The sequence below is a fragment of the Arachis hypogaea genome, chromosome 1 (assembly GCF_003086295.3).
Source record: "Arachis hypogaea cultivar Tifrunner chromosome 1, arahy.Tifrunner.gnm2.J5K5, whole genome shotgun sequence".
Classification (NCBI taxonomy): Eukaryota; Viridiplantae; Streptophyta; class Magnoliopsida; order Fabales; family Fabaceae; genus Arachis; species Arachis hypogaea.
The window spans coordinates 50,980,113-50,999,389 of NC_092036.1; the positions used below are offsets into that span (position 1 = coordinate 50,980,113).

General features: G+C 39.1%; 1 pseudogene; it reads left to right on the plus strand.

Moving 5' to 3' along the window:
• The first annotated feature begins 1,443 nt into the window (after window positions 1-1,443).
• Window positions 1,444-13,523, plus strand: LOC112723761 (uncharacterized; annotated as a pseudogene).
• Window positions 13,524-19,277: the final 5,754 nt, after the last annotated feature.

Sequence of the window (19,277 nt, forward strand, 5' to 3'; positions counted from 1 at the left end):
CTAACCATAGTATCCCTTGATTTCATGCTCAGTTTACTTTTCTTTTTATTTATATTTATCTTTTGATGATAATTCTGTAGTTTTCCTTTGTTTTATATGTGTTTTGTTCATGCAGAGTGATTAAAATAGGAACAGGTGCACTCAGAAGGAATTTCAGACACCCTAGAGGAGTTAGATTCAAGCAGAGTGGCGCCAAACTTAGCCAGCCCAAGTTTGGCACCACATACGAAGCGAATTGGAGCCATTTTTCCCTGGAGAGGTAGTGCCAAACTTGGAAATTCCAAGTTTGGCACCAGGTGTGACATAATTTTGAGGAATTTCTCTTGGAGGGGTGGCGCCAAACTTGGGATTTCCATGTTTGGCGCCAGGTGATGCACACAAGATGGAGGATTTTACTGGAGGGGTGGTGCCAAACCTAGGTTTCTGGAGTTTGGCGCTACCAATAAGAAAGAAAGTGCCAATTTTTACTGTTAGGGTGGCGCCAAACTTGGTCCCCCTGGCGTTTGGTGCCACCACTGGCCAAAAAAAGATTCAAGGGTGGCGCCAAACTAGCAAAACTAGTTTGGTGCCAAGAGAAGGAAATTGTTGCTGGGCATGCAGCTCCAAACGCCAGGTTTTCCAAGTTTGGCGCCAGCAAAGTTTTTTTAGACCTCTTTGTCCAAATCTTTTCAATTGTGAAACTGAATCTCTTAGATTCATTCAACCCCCACCTTGACAAGTTTTCCTTCCCCAAATCTTCTCCCCAATCCCATCCACACCCTCTTTTTCTGTTCCCAATACCCCCACCCTTTGAACGAATCTTCACCCACTAACCCCATCCCCACACTCTATTCCCCAACTTATATATATATATATATATATATATATATATATATATATATATATATTACAATTTCCTTTTCTCTTTTATTTTATTTTCCTCTTCCGTCCACATTGCTTCCATCCCTCTTCTCCTCTTTCTTCCTCCTCGCTCTATTTTATTTTGCTCGAGGACGAGTAAAGCTTCAAGTTTGGTATTGTCGCTTTGTTTGTTTATTCTCATGGCACTAAAGACCACTGAGACCTCAAGAAAGAGGAAAGGAAAAGAACAGGCCACCGATTCTTATGATTCAAGGAGATTTTGCTATAAATTACATAAGGAGCATTTTTTTGAGGTCACTTTCAAGAGGTTTGTGATTCTGGAAGCGAAATTTGCACTTCAACCGAATGAGTATCTGAAAATCCAGTTCCAAATTCAAAAGCGAGGGTGTCAATTTCTGTACAATCAGCACACTGAGGTCGGACAATTGATGGTTCAAGAATTTTATGGCAACCTTTGTGTCACATACAAAGATGTCACTGGAGTCAATGACAAGAACCACCAAAGCTTTGTGAGAGAAAAAAATCCTTGACTTCAGCCTAAGGAATATTCGACAAACCTTCCGATTGCCACTCATTGATCACATGGAAGAAGATTCCTACAGCAAGAGGGTAAACCGAGATCAGCAATTAGATCAAGTGCTCGCTAATATATGTATTCCAGGGGCCAAGTGGAGAATAGGTTTGGAAGGGAGACCGTACCAACTTAAGAGCAGTGACCTTCTTGCTTTGGCTAGGGGATGGCTTGACTTCATCCGGAGGTGTCTCATGCCCACTAGTAACCAGTCCAAATGCATTGTGGACTGGGCCACTATGATTCACTGCATTATGAAGGGAGAGAAGGTGGAGGTAGAGGACATCATTGGACAACAAATCTATAGCATTGCCTCCAACTCCTCTAAGCATGATAGGCTGGGCTTCCCACATCTCATTTACCACCTATGTGACATTGCTAGGGTGAAGGTAGATCACGATTTCCCTATTCCAGTTTAGAGTCCTATCACTAAGAAGAATATGAAATAGGTCAGGGAATACTAGAAGATTCACAGAGGAGAGCAAGCCAAAGAAAAGGCTCAGCAAGACCAGCCTCCCTTGCCTCGGGGACAATTTTTTCCACCTCAGGAGTACTGGCAGCAGCTCACATCCTCTCTTGAGCAGATGAGGATGACACAGGATAGCTGCTAGGAGCAACTTACTTCCTCCTTTGATCAAATGAGGGCAACATAGGATATTCAGAATACTCTTCTCCATCAGTTGCCAACAAAGCAAGAAACTCAACCCCATGAGCTTGTTCAGCTAAGACATGACTTTGGGCTCTTGAGAGGACCATATGGACCACAGCCTAAGCAGAGAGACCCCCACCGTGGCGACTGAGGTGGTTTAGTCCCTTTTTCACTTCCTATTTTCTTTTTGTTCCTATTATGTTATATTCCTATTTTCTGTTGCTTTGTTTATTTTGTTGCATAATCTTTAGTATTTTCAATTCCTAGATTTTAGTTTAATTCTATTATTTGTTTTTAAATTGAAAAACAATGTCTCATATACCGCTCAGTGAGCTTGAATCTAAAAAGAAAAAAAAAGAAGCGATGTATTGCATGAGAAATTGAGTTTATTTTTAAGAGTAGTTTTATTTGCTTAAATGTAGTAGTGTTACTTGTGACTTTGAATGAATGATATGAATAGTGCATATTTGAATTTAAAACAAAGGATGTTGATGCATGAGGAACAAGAATTTAGGGAACTATTATAAATTCTCCAAATTAAATAAGAAATTAATCCTTGAAGCAAAAGAAACAGCAAAAAGAAAAAGAGAATAAAAGGTAAGGTCCAAAGCTTTGAACATCAATGGCTAGGAAGGTCAAGTATGATTAAAACCTCAAAAGAGTTATTTTCCTAGCCATATGCTTATGGTGTGAATGTGTCAAGTAATCCTTGAGACAGAGCACTAAGAGTCGAGACCAAGTGTAAATGCAGAGTATGCCAAAGGCTTTAAGCACCACTATCTTGGAGCAATTAAAAGAGAAATCAGAACTCAAAAGAGTTTTCCAGTTAAGTGCTTGTGGCGTTTTCTGTGTCAAGTAAAGCTTGAGACAAAACATTTAAAGTCACGGCTAGGCTCAAGGTGCAAAGCACTAAAGAAAAGAAAATTGTTGTGTTCAAGGATTAATCCGATGTAAAAAGGCAAGAGAATTCATAATATTATCAGGATTCTAATTTCGAATGACATTAATATTCCTAAGATTCAAAGGATAGTGAGATGCCGAAACTATTCAGAGTTTCAGTGTTATTAACTCCACTTTGAGATAGATAGGAGATTAATTGAGCACTCAACTCTCATACAAATTCATATCTTAAGTTGATATTAGTTTTGATTGCTTGAGGACAAGCAACAATTCAAGTTTGGTGTTGTGATGCGTGAGCATCTTTTCTATCTTTTTCTAGTGAATTTGCATTCGAATTTGTTAAGTTTAATCAAGATTTAAGTATTTTTAAGCCACTATGAATGCTACTTTGAGTTGTGTGCAATTTGGTTTATTTCAGGTAGTATTCGGGTGGATTTGACAGAGTTTAGAAGGAAGAAATGGAGCCATTACAACCCCAAGAGTGGCAATCTCCAAGTTTGGTGCCAAGATCATCACAAGCTCCCCATTCACGCTGGCATGGTGGAGCCAAAATTAGGATCTCCAAGTTTGATGCCAAGATCAAGATAAAGCAATAAGCACACGCGGGCCATGTTTGGCACCAGCTTTAGGATTTTGTGGTGGTCCCCACGTCTCCACGAGCTAGCAATGAGATCTTCAAGGACTTTTTGATTAAAACTTTATATTATTTACTATAGAAAAAGATATTATTTAGCTTTAGACAATATATTTTACATTAATTAGGTTAGATATAAAAAGGAAAAAAATTTAGCCCTTCGGGCTCTCTTCTCTCTTATGCACCACATTCTACACTTTACACTTTGAAACCCTTGTTTTCTCTCTGAGCCATCAGTAACTAAACCTCCACTATTAAGGTTAAAAACTCTATTTATTCTATAGACTAATACTGTTACTCTTCTATTTTAATTAATGTATTGATTTCAATTTCAAGGATTTGTTTTCATTCTTCATCTTAAGGATTTGGGTAGATCGGAAGAATAACCCTTATTCTAATTTTGTTCTCGTTAAATCTTGGAAAAGTAATTTACTTGAACAACAGTTTGAAAATAATTTCTCCTAAATAACTAATTATCTATACTTAATGGGATACGTGACATATAATCCTCTTATATTTGGGTAATTAGAGTTTTTGTGGTTGATAAAGTAGAATTGGACTTAAACCTCTAATTAAAATTAGTTGACCAAGGAATTGGTGATTAACTAGGTTATAGGAGACTAAATTACTAAGGAATTCGGGTTTAGTCAAATATAGTTTGCCATGAATTAAATCTTGCATGATTAAAGTAGTTGGTAAGAAATAGAAATTCGGAAAATAAACAACTCTGAAACCTTAACTGTCTCTCATATAATCTTCACAACCCGTTTACTACTTGCTTTCTAATTCTTTGAATTTACTGTTTAATGCAATTAAACCCTCAAAACATCATTTTCTACTTGTCTAACTAAACAAATCACTCATCTGAGGTATTACTTGGTACGATCCGATGCACTTGCCGATTAGTTTGTGGATTCTGAATTTTGCACTACGAACCTAGAGGATAGATGGGTGGAAAGAAGTAGCTATCATTATAATGGGATTTCACTATTTCTTTCCTTTGTCTATCCTTCACTCCCCACGGTCCTCCGACCTACCATAAGTGTAGGTGAGGGACTAAACGTCAGTTTGGTCACGATCATCATCCCTACTAGGACTCTTCCTATGGTCTTCTAACCTCTTCATGGGAGATCAGGTTCGTAACAGGCTTGGATGAGAGTCCTGGCTGTGTTTAGGATGATAACGGTCTCTTGCTGCCAGTTCCCTCTCCAAGTTTTGCACTCTGTGTCTGAGCTCTTTCATAATCCGAGAGCTATCACTCCTAATACAACCAAACGGGTGTTTCTGAGGAGACCGGATGTGGGTGGTGCCCTGGCGAGACGGGGACCTCGGACGTTCCTGTGAGGTCCCCAAACTCACCTTGCTCCGTAGGCGGGCTCCTTCCCTCACCTGTACCTCTTCTGTACGAGAGATGAGCTTCATAATTGGGTCAGGTTCCCACAGACGATGCCAATATTCAGTTTCTCATTGGAGTAATGGATCGGATAGACGTCGGGTCAATAGGGTGTTTCTAGACCTGGCAGCGAGCTTTATGGAGAGGTGTTATTCCGATCGTCTGTGGGTCGGCAGGTGGGGCCACCTGCAAGGACACTCTGATGCTAAAGTATGCATCCGTACGATGAGACAACTAATTAGGGTAGAATTAACTTACCTCTAGGGAGGGGTAGGTCCCTTCCCATTTATACCTTGTACCCAGTTGGACCCTTTGACTTGGGCCCGTTCGTTTGGAAGCTTCTGCCAGCTATCCAGGTCTTCATCCAGGAGAGAAATGATGTACGGGTCATCTTCTTGTGCGGGTTGAGGCCCTTTCGGGTCAGCAGTCCACATGTTGGACCTCTAGCCCTTATTGGGCTACGCCGGAATAGCTATATTCCAAGAGTAATACATAAAGGAAAACAAAGACGAATTTTCATAAAATTTATACAATGCATGCGTAATTGAAATCTTCAATTACTTATGGACAATCCCGCATTGATAATTCATAATCATATATGATTTCATAGAGTAAATAATTATTTTTTATCGTAAAAGATTCAGACGCTGACAAAATTGATCATGAAAAATGAAACTAAAGTTATACCCATACAAGATAAGTTTTATTCGACAAAAATGACCAATAATTAAAGCTTTTTTTCATAATTTCATAAATATCCCTTTCCTTTCTTTTTCATTCCCTAACCTTAACCTTAACAATTTAACCACCCCTCCCTCCTCTACCTTCTATCCCTCCACCATTCTCTGCTACCACAATCTCTTCTGCCGTCACCATCCCCTTCACTCTCCTCACCCTTCCTTTTCCTTCAACTATCACCAACTCCAAAAGCACTACCACTCCATTTTCTTCTCCACCCCAACTACCTCTCACCACCTCCCCCTCCGCCCTCGTCTCCTCTTTATACTGGCAGCCACATCGCTGGCACTCGTGCCTCCGTCACTCACGAAGGAGATCGAGAAGGCAACACTCTTTGACTTCATTCTGATCCTTCCAATCATCATGGTTGAGTTCTTGCTCCTCATGGTGGCACTAGAAAAGGTGTACTTTACTCCTCTAAAAAAAATTCATGGATGAGAGAGATGCAGCCATTAGGGAGAGGCTGAGCAGCGTGAATGACACATTAGAGGAGGTGAAGCAGCTGGAAGAGCAGGTCATGACCATGATGAAGGTAGCAAGGGCGAAGATATCGGTGGAAACGTTGAATCAGATGAAGAAGGAGACACAAGCTGAGGTAGAGTTGAAGATTGCAGAAGGGAGGAAAAAGGTGGAGGTTGAGCTTCAAGAGGCTCTGGCTAATTTGGAAAAGCAGAAGGAAGAAACCATCAAATCTCTTGATTCTCATATAACTATTCTTAGCCAAGAATTGTTAAGAAGATTCTTCCTTCGGTTTGATTAAGCTTTCTCTTTTGATTCAATGTACTCATAAGAAGAGTTGAAAATATTGTAACTTTTTCCTATTTGAGATTTGTGTATGTAATAATATGTCAAAAAAAGATTGGGTTATCTGTTTAGTGTAAGAAGTAAGAACGGAAGTCTCCTTGTGGATCATCTCATTATAGATTGAGGGTCTTGAATTACATTTTTTAATTTTTGGATAAAAATTTATTATTGCATACAATTCTAAGAGAGGGTGAAGATGGTGGAGGGGATGGTGACGGTGGAAGGGATTATGGTGGCAGAGAAAGATGGAAGGTAGGGTTAAGATTAGAGAAGGAAAAAGAAAGGAGAGGGGTATTTATGAAATTATGAACAAAAATTTAATAATGAGTAAAGTATCGTTTTTGTCCCCAACGTTTGGGGTAAGCCCCAAAGTTGTCCCTAACGTTTCAATCGTCTTATTTAAGTCCCTAACTTTTCAAAATTGACTCAATGTTATCCTGCCGTTAGGGATCCGTTAACAGAATTGACGACGGGACAAAATTGAGACGATTTTAAAACGTTAGGGATTTAAATAGGACGAAAACGTTGGGACAAAAACGATACATAGAAATAATTTTAATTTTATCCTTCAATAATATTAATTTTTTACTATACATAGTATTCAATTAGTTTTTTAATCACATCTAAGTAAATTACACTTAATCATATTACTTTCACCCTAAATAAATTAATTTCTTTATTTTAATCTTAAAGATTTTTTGTTATCATGAAATGTTTGTAGAATGGCTAGAATATAAACTTACAGAAAAGAAAAAAATAATATATATACAATAAAATATAAATTATACATTTTGTCTCTAATGTATCAAAATTTTTTAAAATTATAAAAAAATAAATTTATTTAAAATGAAAGTAATGTAATTAAGTATAATTTACTTAGATGTAATTAAAAGATTGATATTATTAAAAGATAAAATTAAATTAAAATTTATTTTTATGTATCGTTTTTGTTCCCAACATTTTCGTCCTATTTAAGTTCCTAACGTTTCAAAATCGTCTCAATTTTGTCCCACCGTCAATTCTGTTAACGGATCCCTAACGGCAGGACAACATTGAGTCAATTTTGAAACGTTAGGGACTTAAATAGGACGATTGAAATGTTAGGGACAACTTTAAGACTTACCCTAAACGTTAGGGATAAAAACGATACTTTACTCTTTAATAATTTATCATTTTTATTGAATAAAACTTATCTTGTATAAGTATAATTTTAGTTTCAACTTTTTATGATAATTTTTATCAGTGTCTGAATTTTTCATTTGTCAAAAAATTACTGTTATTTCAAACAACATGCTATGTATACATCAAAAATATATAATAACTTTTTTCATATATTACTTTTATATTTTAAACTCATAATATTTTGACATCAAATATGTTGATGTAGCACATTTTGGTATTAGTTTTTATGAGTTTCTCTTTTAAATATTATTTATGAAAAATATTATATATTGATTATAAAATTTGTTCATAATTAATAATTAATTATAGTAAAATTTGTCAATAATTTCAATATTTTTAACCATAACTTTTTAATAATTTTGTCAATTCTCTTTTAAATCCATATACAGTTGAACATTATATAGTTATAGTTCATGAGTAAATGTGTAAATATTCAAGATTCAAAATCTTTTGTTTAGTTTTTAATTTGTTTTTTTTTCTTTACTTATTTCATATAATAATAATTTATTTTTTGGTTTTTCTAATCGAAGTTAATCTTTTTAAAGTAGAAACGAGAATTCATCATTTGTTATTATTAATTCACCCATGTTTTCATTTCTTTAATTATATAATGATTATTCTTAAATTTGATTTTTTATTTTTCATTTGGTCTTCGAATGTGCTTGTATTTTGTTATAGCCACTCTATGTTTTATTGTTTGAAAATATTTGTATTCAAGCATATTCAAATTTATTCAAATATTATATCTCTCTGTACGATAAGAATTAATGTATTTGTTTGATTTTTAATTAGATTTGAGTATAAATACCTTCTCTAAAGAGATATATACATTTATAAATAAACTTGTATGTTTTTTAAGGTGCATGCGATTCGCAAGTTCAAAATATTAACTACGATATGAACTGTTACGTATGTAACCTGAACTTAATGGATTGGGCTTGTAAGGTTGGTCCAAATGTCAAGATGTGATGGTCTTCAATTTGGTTTATGTTTGTGAGCCGCCGTCCGACTTGAGTGTATGAAAGAATGGGGTGGTACCTGCAAAGACACTCTGATGCCTAAGTCAGCAAAGGATTTTAGCAGGTTTAGAGAATATTAGAACTTGGAGATACCTGAGAGGTGTCAGGGTATTTATAGTGGTGAACTAATAACCACAGTTGGAGTAGTTTCACCTTTTCAGGTGGATAACCATCCCTTTATCTTAGGAAAGTTGAGATAGGTCTCCTGAAAGTGGGTTGAGAGATTTTAGGGGCAGTTACTTATTTGAATAAGGGTGATCTGCCAGCTAATCTTCGATCCCGACTTCCTTAAAGTGGAGTGCGTGTCGAACCCGACCTCTTCTGAGGAGGCCGGTGAGTAGCGAACGCCAATCTTTAGATTGGCCTTTTTGGCTCATTTGGACTTGGGCCCTAATGTTGGGTCAGGGTATGAATAATGCCCCTACTTGAATCCAATTTCTTTTAGGTATGAGTTGGATTCGAGTATTTGATCTCGGGCTTGTAGCCGATGTGAAGTGAGAACCGACGTGATTTTAAAAATTTTCAACAGTTGCATCTAATCAAACGTCGCATCTATTAGGGGTTTCGTATTTACACGTGGGGAGCAGTTACATTGGTAACGGCGCGTATCTTTAATGATAGCCTCGTTTTACTATTTTTCCCCTGGCGTATTTATAAATACTTTTCCGTCTCTTTCTTCTGTTTTTTTCATTTTCTAAAATCTCTTACCCAGAATCCTCATTTTCTCAAGGAGAAAGCTTTTTCTCTTCCTTCTTGGAGTGCTTCACTGTTGTTCCTGCTTGCTTTTACCTCCATATACAAAGGTTAGCCTTCTCTTCTTCATTATTGAATGCTCTACTTTGTATTTTTAGAGGAGTTTTGGCGTGTTCATAGCGAGTCTATCCGTAAGCCTAGTGATTCTATTTTATTGTGGGGCTTGCTTTGATCCTTTAGGGTCACTGTGTTTGATCTCCTTTTCGTTTTTCTTTGTAGGTCTCGTTGTCTTTTTACCTACTTCTTTTTACTGCAAAAGATGTCTTCTCTCGAGTTTCTTTCGCAATGGGTGGATGCTACTATTCTTGGGGAAGAACCCCTAGTGGATACCAACTATCTCTCCAAACTTCGTGTTCTTCATAGGATTTGCCTTTTAGAGGAGGATGAGCTTAAGTATGAGTTGTTGGCCCCGGGTCCCGAAGACCGGGTTTGTTTTGGGAGGGCTACCGATACTGACCCTCATTTCTTTTTTATGTATGAGAGTCTTTTCACCCGTCTGGGTTTTTTTTTTATCTTTTTCTGACTTTGAGATAGAGGTTTTGAACCATTGCCGAGTTGCTCCCACTCAGCTCCACCCCAATTCTTGGGGTTTTATGAAAATTTACCAGCTTGTTAGTCGAGAGTTGGGCTTCCCGACCTCTTTGAAGATCTTTTTCTATCTCTTTCATATGACCAAGCCTTTTAGTGGGCAAAATAATAAGCAATAGTTGATTTCTTTCCGGGCCATTCAAGGTCAGAAAGTTTTCTCCATTTTTGATAAATCTTTTCATGATTTCTAAATCGTTTTCTTTAAAGTTCAAGCCGTAGAGGGTCACCATCCCTTTTTTCTGTACAAAAATTCTTCTCCCCGCTTTCCTCTATACTGGTTAGAGGCTTCTCCTATGGAAAAGTATGGTCTGGATGACTTAGATGAGGTTGAGGAGGCTGTTGTAGGATTCTTCTGAGAAGTTTGGGGAAGGGCCCCTAATCTGGACACCAAGAAGTTTCATCAAGGGTCTTCGAGTTTTGTGCGGATCCAATTAGGTAGCTTTGTTGTCGATTTAGATACCCTGCCAACTTGTAATCCTCCGATTTGCTATTTCCTACTTTTTCTGATTTGTAGACTAATTCTTTGTTTTCTCCTTTTTTAGAAATGGTGGAGAAAGGTTCTAACTCTTCTCGTCCCATTTTAATAACTTCTGATCCTGCCTCTTCTCTTTCTCCCCCCATCCAAACTCCTCCTGAACCCGAGAAGAAGAAGCGCAAGACGTCAGAGTCTGACTCTTCTTTTTCTGAGGAAGCTAATTTTGATGGCCCTAAGTTTGTTCGAAATCACATCTATCCTCATACACGAATTAATATGGATGTTGCTTCCGTTCAAAACCATCTCAATATCTTAGTTCAGGAGAGTGTTCAGGCGGCTGGAGTATGCAAGAAGCTCCTTGATATTTTGGAAAAAACTCCCCTGAGCTCATTGGGCTCAACCCAAAAGGTTGAGGAGTTGGAAGGGAGGATTTTCCTTTATTAGGAGGAGGAGAAGAAGCTTAAGGAAGAGGTTGTTGTGCTGCAGGGGGAAAGGACCCGACTCTAGGAGAGGGAGAAGAGGTTGATGGGCCAGTGTGCCATGGCGGAGGGTCTGAAGGAGAAGGCGGAGCAAAATTATGTGAGGGTCTTTACTGAGAACATCAATCTCAATTGGGAGTTGGAGAAAGGTCGGGAGGCTTATCAAAAGTTAGAGGACTCCATGGCGGAGAGCTCGGAAGAGTCCTGGAGAATTTTTAAAGAGCAAGTCGGAGTGATTGCTCCTGGCCTGGATCTCTCCCCTCTTGATCCTGATAAGATTGTTGTGAACGCGGCTATCGTTTCTCCTCCCCGACCCGAGACAGACTCTGAGCTGAAGACTCGTGGCCAAAGAATTGTGAGTCTCCTCCTCATGAGGAACAACTGGAGGGGTCTCAGCCGACGTCTTTGGATGTTCCGACCCTTGCTGCCGAAGAGACTACTCCGTCCTCCCCTGCTGCTGATCCAACTTTTCTCCCTTCAGGTGACTCTTAATTTTTCTTCTTTTAATTGAATTGAGCTATTTGGAGCCCGACTTATGGGCCCCTTGTAGAACAATTTTTTCTTTTGTCGTTTTTATGATGGTTTGTTATTGACTTTTCTGGCCTGTTATGGCCGTTAACTAAAAAGTTACTTCATTAATCTGCCCTTTTTGGATAAGGGCTTTTAAGAAATATCCTGTGTGCGTATGCTTTTGCCATATTCTTTTGCTAGATTTCTTATAGAAAACCTCTATTATCTTTTTTTTCTGAAAAAACCTTTTATCCTGCAGGCTGTATTTTGTCTAAGTTTTTGGATATTTCAAAGACTTGAGACAGTTCCTGCCTTTTTTGAAGTTTTTTCCTTTTGATCTCTTTTTGGTATTCCTTATGAATTCAAATTTTTCTTAGAAGAATTGTTCATAACTTACGTTATTTTTGCGATACATTTTAATTCTTCTCGGTTTTTCTGACTTATTGGTCGTGATATTTTTGAGTTATCATGATCTGCTTGTATAACCTCTTTACGCCGACTTGTATCTCGTCGTTTTATCCTGACGACCACTTAGGTCGGTCATGGGATTTTCACGTTTTGTCGAGCTTAAGTTCGGCGCGTTTTGTAGAAAAATGATAGTAATTTAAATGGAATTTACAAAGAGATGTAGAAAAAAGATCTTTATTTATTCACAAAGGTACTTTTTGCTACTAAGGGGTTGAAAATTGTTGCCCCTTAGCCTCCACTTTGATGCCTTGTTAAAATTTCCTTCAGGAAAACCCTTCTTTTTGGGAAAAAAACCATGAAGTCGGGAAAAAGGTTACATCAGGGAGTGGAGTTCGCTTTTAACTATAGTACCTTTTCATATTACAAGCATGCCACGACCTAGGTAATTCAATGCCGTTCAAGTCGGTAACCTTGTAGTAGCCTTTTCCTAGGACCTCATTAATTTTGTATGGCCCTTTCCAGTTGGCAGCAAGCTTTCCATCCCCAGAGTTGTTAACTCCAATGCCATTTCTGATCAAGACCAAGTCGTCCGGGGCGAAGCTTCTTCGAATGACTTTTTTGTTGTATCTGTTTGTCATCCTTTGCTTTAACATTGCTTCTCTTAACTGGGCTTGTTCTCGAACTTCGGGGAGTAGTTCGAGTTCTTCTTTGTGCCCCTGTATATTTCCAACCTCGTCGTAGAAGCTTACCTTTGGACTTTGCTCATTGATTTCAACTGGTATCATGGCTTCTACGCTATAAGCAAGTCGGAAGGGTGTTTCTCCTATGGCAGACTAAGGTGTGGTCCAAGCCCATAGTACTTGAGGGAGCTCCTCAGCCCATGCTTCCTTTGCATCTTGCAACCTTTTCTTCACCCTGCCAGTATAACTTTGTTGGCTGCCTCGACTTGTCCATTTGCTTGTGGGTGTTCTACCGAGATGAACTAATGCTTGATCTTCATACTGGCTACTAGGTTCCTAAAGGTAGAATCGGTGAACTGAGTGCCATTATCCATCGTGATGGAGTGAGGTAGCCCATACCTTGTGATAATGTTCTTGTAGAGGAATTTTTTACTTCTCTGGGTGGTGATGGTGGCCAATTATTCTGCTTCGATCCACTTCGTGAAGTAGTCTGCCCCCACTATTAGGTATTTTACTTGTCCAAGCGCTTGAGGAAAGGGTCCTAACAGGTCCAATCCCCATTTTGCAAAAGGCCATGGAGAAGTTATGCTTATGAGCTCTTCGGGGGGAGTGACGTGGAAGTTTGCATGCATTTGGCATGGTTGAGACCTCTTTACGAACTCAGTGGCATCTCTTTGCAAGGTGGGCCAGTAGAACCCGGCTCGTATGACTTTCCTAGTCAGAGACCTTGCTCCGAAATGATTTTCGCAGATACCATTATGGATTTCTTCCAAGACTTCTGTCGTCCTTGAGGTCGGGACACACCTCTATAATGGTGTTGAGATCCCCCTTATATAAAGGATATTTTTCAACAAAGTACTTCCCTCAAGATCTTCTTAGGCTCTTTTTCCTCTTTGGGTAGGATGTCGAATTTTATATATTCGATTAGTGGGTTCATCCATTTGAGGTCCAATCCAGATACTTCAAGGACATCTTGTCTGCCCTCTATTTTTGTAACTGAGGGTTCTTGGAGAGTTTCTTGGATTAGGCTTCTATTATTCCCTCCTGGCTTGGTACTAGCTAGCTTGGAGAGGGCGTCTGCTCTGTTGTTGAGATTCCGAGTTATGTGTTTAACCTCGGTCTCAGTAAATCGTCCAAGGTACTCCAAGGTTTTATCTAAGTACCTCTTCATGTTGGGGTCTTTAGCCTGATACTCTCTGTTTAGTTAGGAGGTCACCACCTGAGAGTTGCTGAACACGACTACTTTGGTCGCACCGACTTCTTCTACCAGCTTTAATCCTGCAATCAAGGCTTCATATTCTACCTGATTGTTAGAAGCTGGAAATTCAAATTTGAGGGAGACTTCCACTTGATTTCCCTCTTGGTTGACTAGTATTATGCCTGCACCGCTTCCAACTTTGTTGGAGGATCTATCCACGTATAGCTCCCATGCTGTGGAGGCTTCCTCTTGATCTCCTGCATATTCTGCCACGAAGTCGGTGAGGCATTGGGCTTTGATTTCTGTCCAAGTTTCGTACTTGAGGTCGAACTTTGATAGCTCTATGGCCCATTGAGCCATTCTTTCCGTAATATCGGTTTTCTGAAGGATTCGCTTCATGGGCTGGTTCGTTCAAACTCTTATTGTGTGCACTTGAAAGTAAGGCCGTAACCTTCGAGAGGCTACAATCAAGGCATACATAAACTTTTCATGTTTTTGATACCTTAACTCAGGGCCTTGTAGGACTTTACTGGTGAAGTACACAAGATGCTGTCCGACCTCGTCTTCCTGTATTAGAGCTGATGCTACAACTTTGTCGGCTACAGACAAATACAAGACGAGTTCTTCCCTAACTTTAGGTCGGGTCAGAATGGGAGGTTGGCTTAAAAATCTTTTGAATTCCTTGAATGGTTCTTCGCACTCCGGAGTCCATTCGAACTGTCATCCTTTTCTTAGTAGAGAGAAGAGTGGTAAGGATCTTAATCCTGATCCCGCCAAGAACCTAGAGAGGGCGGCAAGTCGGCCATTTAACTGCTAGACCTCCTTTAAGCATGTCGGGCTTTTCATTTCTAGGACTGCTTTGCACTTGTTAGGGTTGGCTTCAATCCCCCTTTGTGTAAGCATAAATCCTAGAAATTTTCCTGCCTCCACTGCGAAGGTACATTTTGCAGGATTTAATCTCATCCCATGCATCCTAATGGTGTTGAAGACTTGCGAGAGGTCGGTTGAGAGGTTGGCCTCATCCTTGGTTTCCACTAGCATGTCGTCTACATAGACTTCTATTAAACTCCCAAGGTGAGGTGCAAACACCTTATCCATTAGCCTTTGATATGTGTCCCCTATATTTTTTAATCCAAAAAGTATGACCACATAGCAATAGTTGGCTTTTGGTGTGATTAAAGATGTCTTTTCTTAATCCGGCTTATACATCAGAATTTGGTTATATCCCGAGTACGCATCCATAAACGACAAGTACTGATATCCCGAGCTGGAGTCTACTAAGGTATCAATATTTGGAAGTGGATATGGGTCTTTAGGACATGCCTTATTCAGGTCAGTGTAATCGACGCACAGCATCCACTTGCCGTTTTGCTTTTTGACCAGCACCACATTTGCAAGCCATGCCAGATACTTGACTTCTTTGATGAAGCCGGCTTCTAGGAGGGCTTTTACTTGCTCTTCCACTTCTTGAGCTCGTTCAAGTCCGAGCTTCTGTCTTCTTTGCTGAACAGGTCGCGAATCGGGGTATATTGACAGTTTATGTGACATGAGTTCGGGATCTATCCATGGCATGTCGGAGGCTTTCCAGGCGAAGAGGTCGGAATTCTCTTGTAAGAGCCTTATAAGCTTCTGCTTCAAATCTTCTTTCAAGTTGGCTCCTACATTAGAGTTTCTTCCTTCCTCTTCTCCTACCTGTACCTCCTCAGTTTTTCCCCGGGTTGTGGTCGCAACTCTTCCTTAGCTCTGATCCCTCTAAGCTCAATTGTGTGCACTTCCTTATCCTTTCCTCTCAGGTTCAGGCTTTCATTGTAGCATTCTTGCTAATTTCTGGTCTCCCCTAATAATTGTTATTCCCTCTGGTGTTGGGAATTTCATGCAAAGGTGGGGGGTGGACACCACTGCTCCGAGCCGATTTAGGGTAGTTTTGCCTATTAGGGCATTGTAGGTTGAACCCACATCGACGACTATGAAGTCGATACTCAGAGTTTTGGATTTTTCCCTTTTCCAAAAGTTGTGTGTAGGGGTATAAATTCTAGTGGTTTTATTGGTGCATCCCTCATCCCATACAGGGTGTCAAGGTAAGCTCTTAACTCCTTTTCCTCCAATCCCAACTTATCAAATGCCGGTTTGAACAAGATGTCGGCTGAGCTTTCCTGATCCACCAGGGTTCTGTGAAGATGGGCATTGGCAAGGATCATGGTTATCACAACTGGATCATCATGTCTAGGAATGATGCCTTGCCCATCTTCTTTAGTAAAAGAGATGGTTAGGAGGTCAGGAACTTCACCCCGACCTGGTAGACTTCCTTCAGGTGCCTCTTGCGAGATGACTTTGTGAGGCCGCCTCCACCGAATCCTCCCGAGATTATATGTATATGTCTTTTTGGGTTCTACGGTGGTGGGTGATGCGTGAGCATCTTGTCTATCTTTTTCTAGTGAATTTGCACTTAAATTGTTGAGTTTAATTAAGAATTAATTATATTTTAGCCACTATGGATGCTATTTTGAGTCTTGGGAAATTTTATCTATTTCAGGTAGCATTCGGCGGAATTTGACGGAGTTTCTGCAGCACAAGAATCAAAGGAGATTGCTGCGAGGAACGACGCGCATGCGTGCCTGACGCGTGCGCGTGATCAGGGAGTATCCATGGCAACGCGTACGCGTGACTGACGCGTACGCGTGATTTGAGGATTTGCTCAACGATGCGTCCGCATGACCGACGCGTCCGCGTGACTTGTGAAGAAGACCAGTGACGCGTATGCGTGACTGACGCGTACGCGTGACGTGCGCGATCTGCAGAAATTACAAAAATCGCTGGCGTGGATTTTGGGCCACGTTTTGACCCAGTTTCCAGCCCAGAAAACACAGATTAGAAGCTGCAGAATGGACAAATCAAGTGGTCCCCACCCATCAGCTGAAGACTTGTTAATTAATTTGAATTTAAATTCAAATCTTATTTTTAGGAAAAGAAATTATTATTAGATAATTAGATTTTAAATTTATGAGGATTAGATATAATAGGAACTCTGTACATTTAGAAAAGGGAGTACACCTTTTTTTCCAGAACCCTTATTTTTCTTCTCTGAACCATGAGCAACTAATCCTCCATTGTTAAGGTTAGGAGCTCTGTCTATTTTCATGGATTGATTCGTTTGATCTTTTTAATTTAATTCATGTCTTGATTTATATTTCAATAATTATTTTCATTCTTTATTCTATGAACATTGGGTGGAATGGAAGTATGACCCATGTTCTAATTGAGTTCCCGTAAAACTTGGAAAAGCTCTTTACTTGAACAACAGATTGAAAACATATTATACTGAATTTTTAATTGTTTGTATTTAAAGGGGTACTTGACATATAATCCCCTTATTTGTGGAGAATTAGGATTCTTTTGGCATATAAACTAGAAATTGATCATCACCCTCTAATTGGAATTAATTGACCAAGGAATTGGCAATTAATGAATTTTAGAGGAGACTAGGAAGGTCTAAGGAATTAGGGTATAGTCACATATAATTTTCCATGAAATTAAATCTTTCATGATTAAATTAATTAGTAATAAAAGTTAATCCGGAAATTAGATAACTCTGAAACCTTAACTGCTTTCTCAAAGAGTACTTTTTCATTTAATTTTATTATTTATTTAATTACTTTCAATTTTATTATCATGTCTCCTTTCTACTCCCTTCTCCCAACAATGAAGATGGTATGCATGTTGATAGAGTAGATTCCCAACTTGACGTGGGGGATGATTAAAAGGAGACACTTGAGTTGGAATGCTCAAGTGATTAGTTAAATTGGAAGTTGTTGGCTAATTCTCTATTTACTAACGGTAGTCCTTCCTAAGGGAGAGGATTAGGATTTGTGAATAAGAGTTAGCTCAATCACTTGACTTTCCTTTATTTAGTAAGGGTTAACTAAGTGAAAATAACAACCTTTTGATACTACACTTGAGAAAATTCCAACAAGGATAGAAATTAAGCTTGAAATTAAATTTGGTGTCCCCGTAGTAATTTTTCTCAAAAAAAAATTCAAAAAAATATTTTCAAAAAAATAATAATAAAAAAGTATGTTCTGTCTTCTTTGCTTTCCTATTTACCACATGGTGTGTTTAATCATTTTTGGTGTTTTGTGCTAAGAAAAAATAATGGAGAGAGATCACATGGGTTACTACTCACACCCGAGTAGTGATTCATATTATAGTGGATGGAGGAACTATCCAAATTTTGGTTGGTAAGGTCAAAACCAAAGAGACTTTAATGCTCCATGTTCCAACTATCAAAAGCCACCACCTCCATATTCATATCAAGAACAAGCATTTCTTTCTTATGCATATCAAGAGCCACCATCTCCTTATTCATCTCAAATACCATAAGATCTTGAGCTCCTCATGAATGAATTCCTACATGATATAAAGACGAGTGTCAAAAATGTAGAGTATTATGTGCAGACGATGATCAAGAACCAGGAAGGGGAACAAGCAAGTTCCTTCCCAAGAGATACAATGCAAGATCCTATGGAAGAAAGTGAGGAAACCAATCAAAGGAGTTTATACTCCAGTGAATTAGAGAACTTTCCACCCTCACATATGGAAGAAGACAAAGATGCACAACCTCCCATGCCTTTGGTAAGCAATGAAGAAGAGATTGAATTAGAAGAAAGCTACCAAGAAGAAGAGGTTGAAATTGAGGAAGCTTGCAAAGAGGTAGAAGAATTCAAAGAAGAACACAAAGGAGTGGAGCTTGCAAGACCTCTTCCAAAGCCATCACCATCCAATACAACATTTAAGTGGGTAAAATTCCTATCCTTAACCTTTGCTTTCCCACTTGAATATGGGCTACTAGAGACGGATGGTCAACTTATAGCTCTTTGTGGCATTAAGCGTAAGAGGAAGATGGTTAGTGGCAAGAGATGTCAAGCAAGGTTCAATATGGTTGCATGCTCTAAATTGAAGTGCAAGGATTGGTGTAGAGCTTACTTGAATGGGCCTAGAAGGTTTTTTGGATATCTCTGTGAGAATTCAGATTGCTTGCCACCCGGTGGGAACAATGGTGATCCAGAAGAAGACGAGTGTAAAAGCAAGGTTTAGGACCCTGGAATTCATTCCCACAATCAACACTCTTGGGGTCTTGTCACTTACTTCAACTTGTTCAAAGGCGTTAGGCGCCTAGTTTGGGATACTGGTAGCCATTGGAAATACAAATATTGGTGGAGATTCCTGGATCAGTACAAGCATAAGCCACCATGACAAGGAGCTCACCACATGTCCAACTTAAGGACTTTAACTAAAAGTGCTTGGTGGGAGACAACCCACCATGGTATGATCGTTCCTTTTCATTCTTAGTTTTTTTTTGTAGTAGTAGTTTTCTTGCTTATTTGATTTTTATTGAGTTCTTACTAATTTTCTGATCATGCAGCTATTTTAGAATAAGA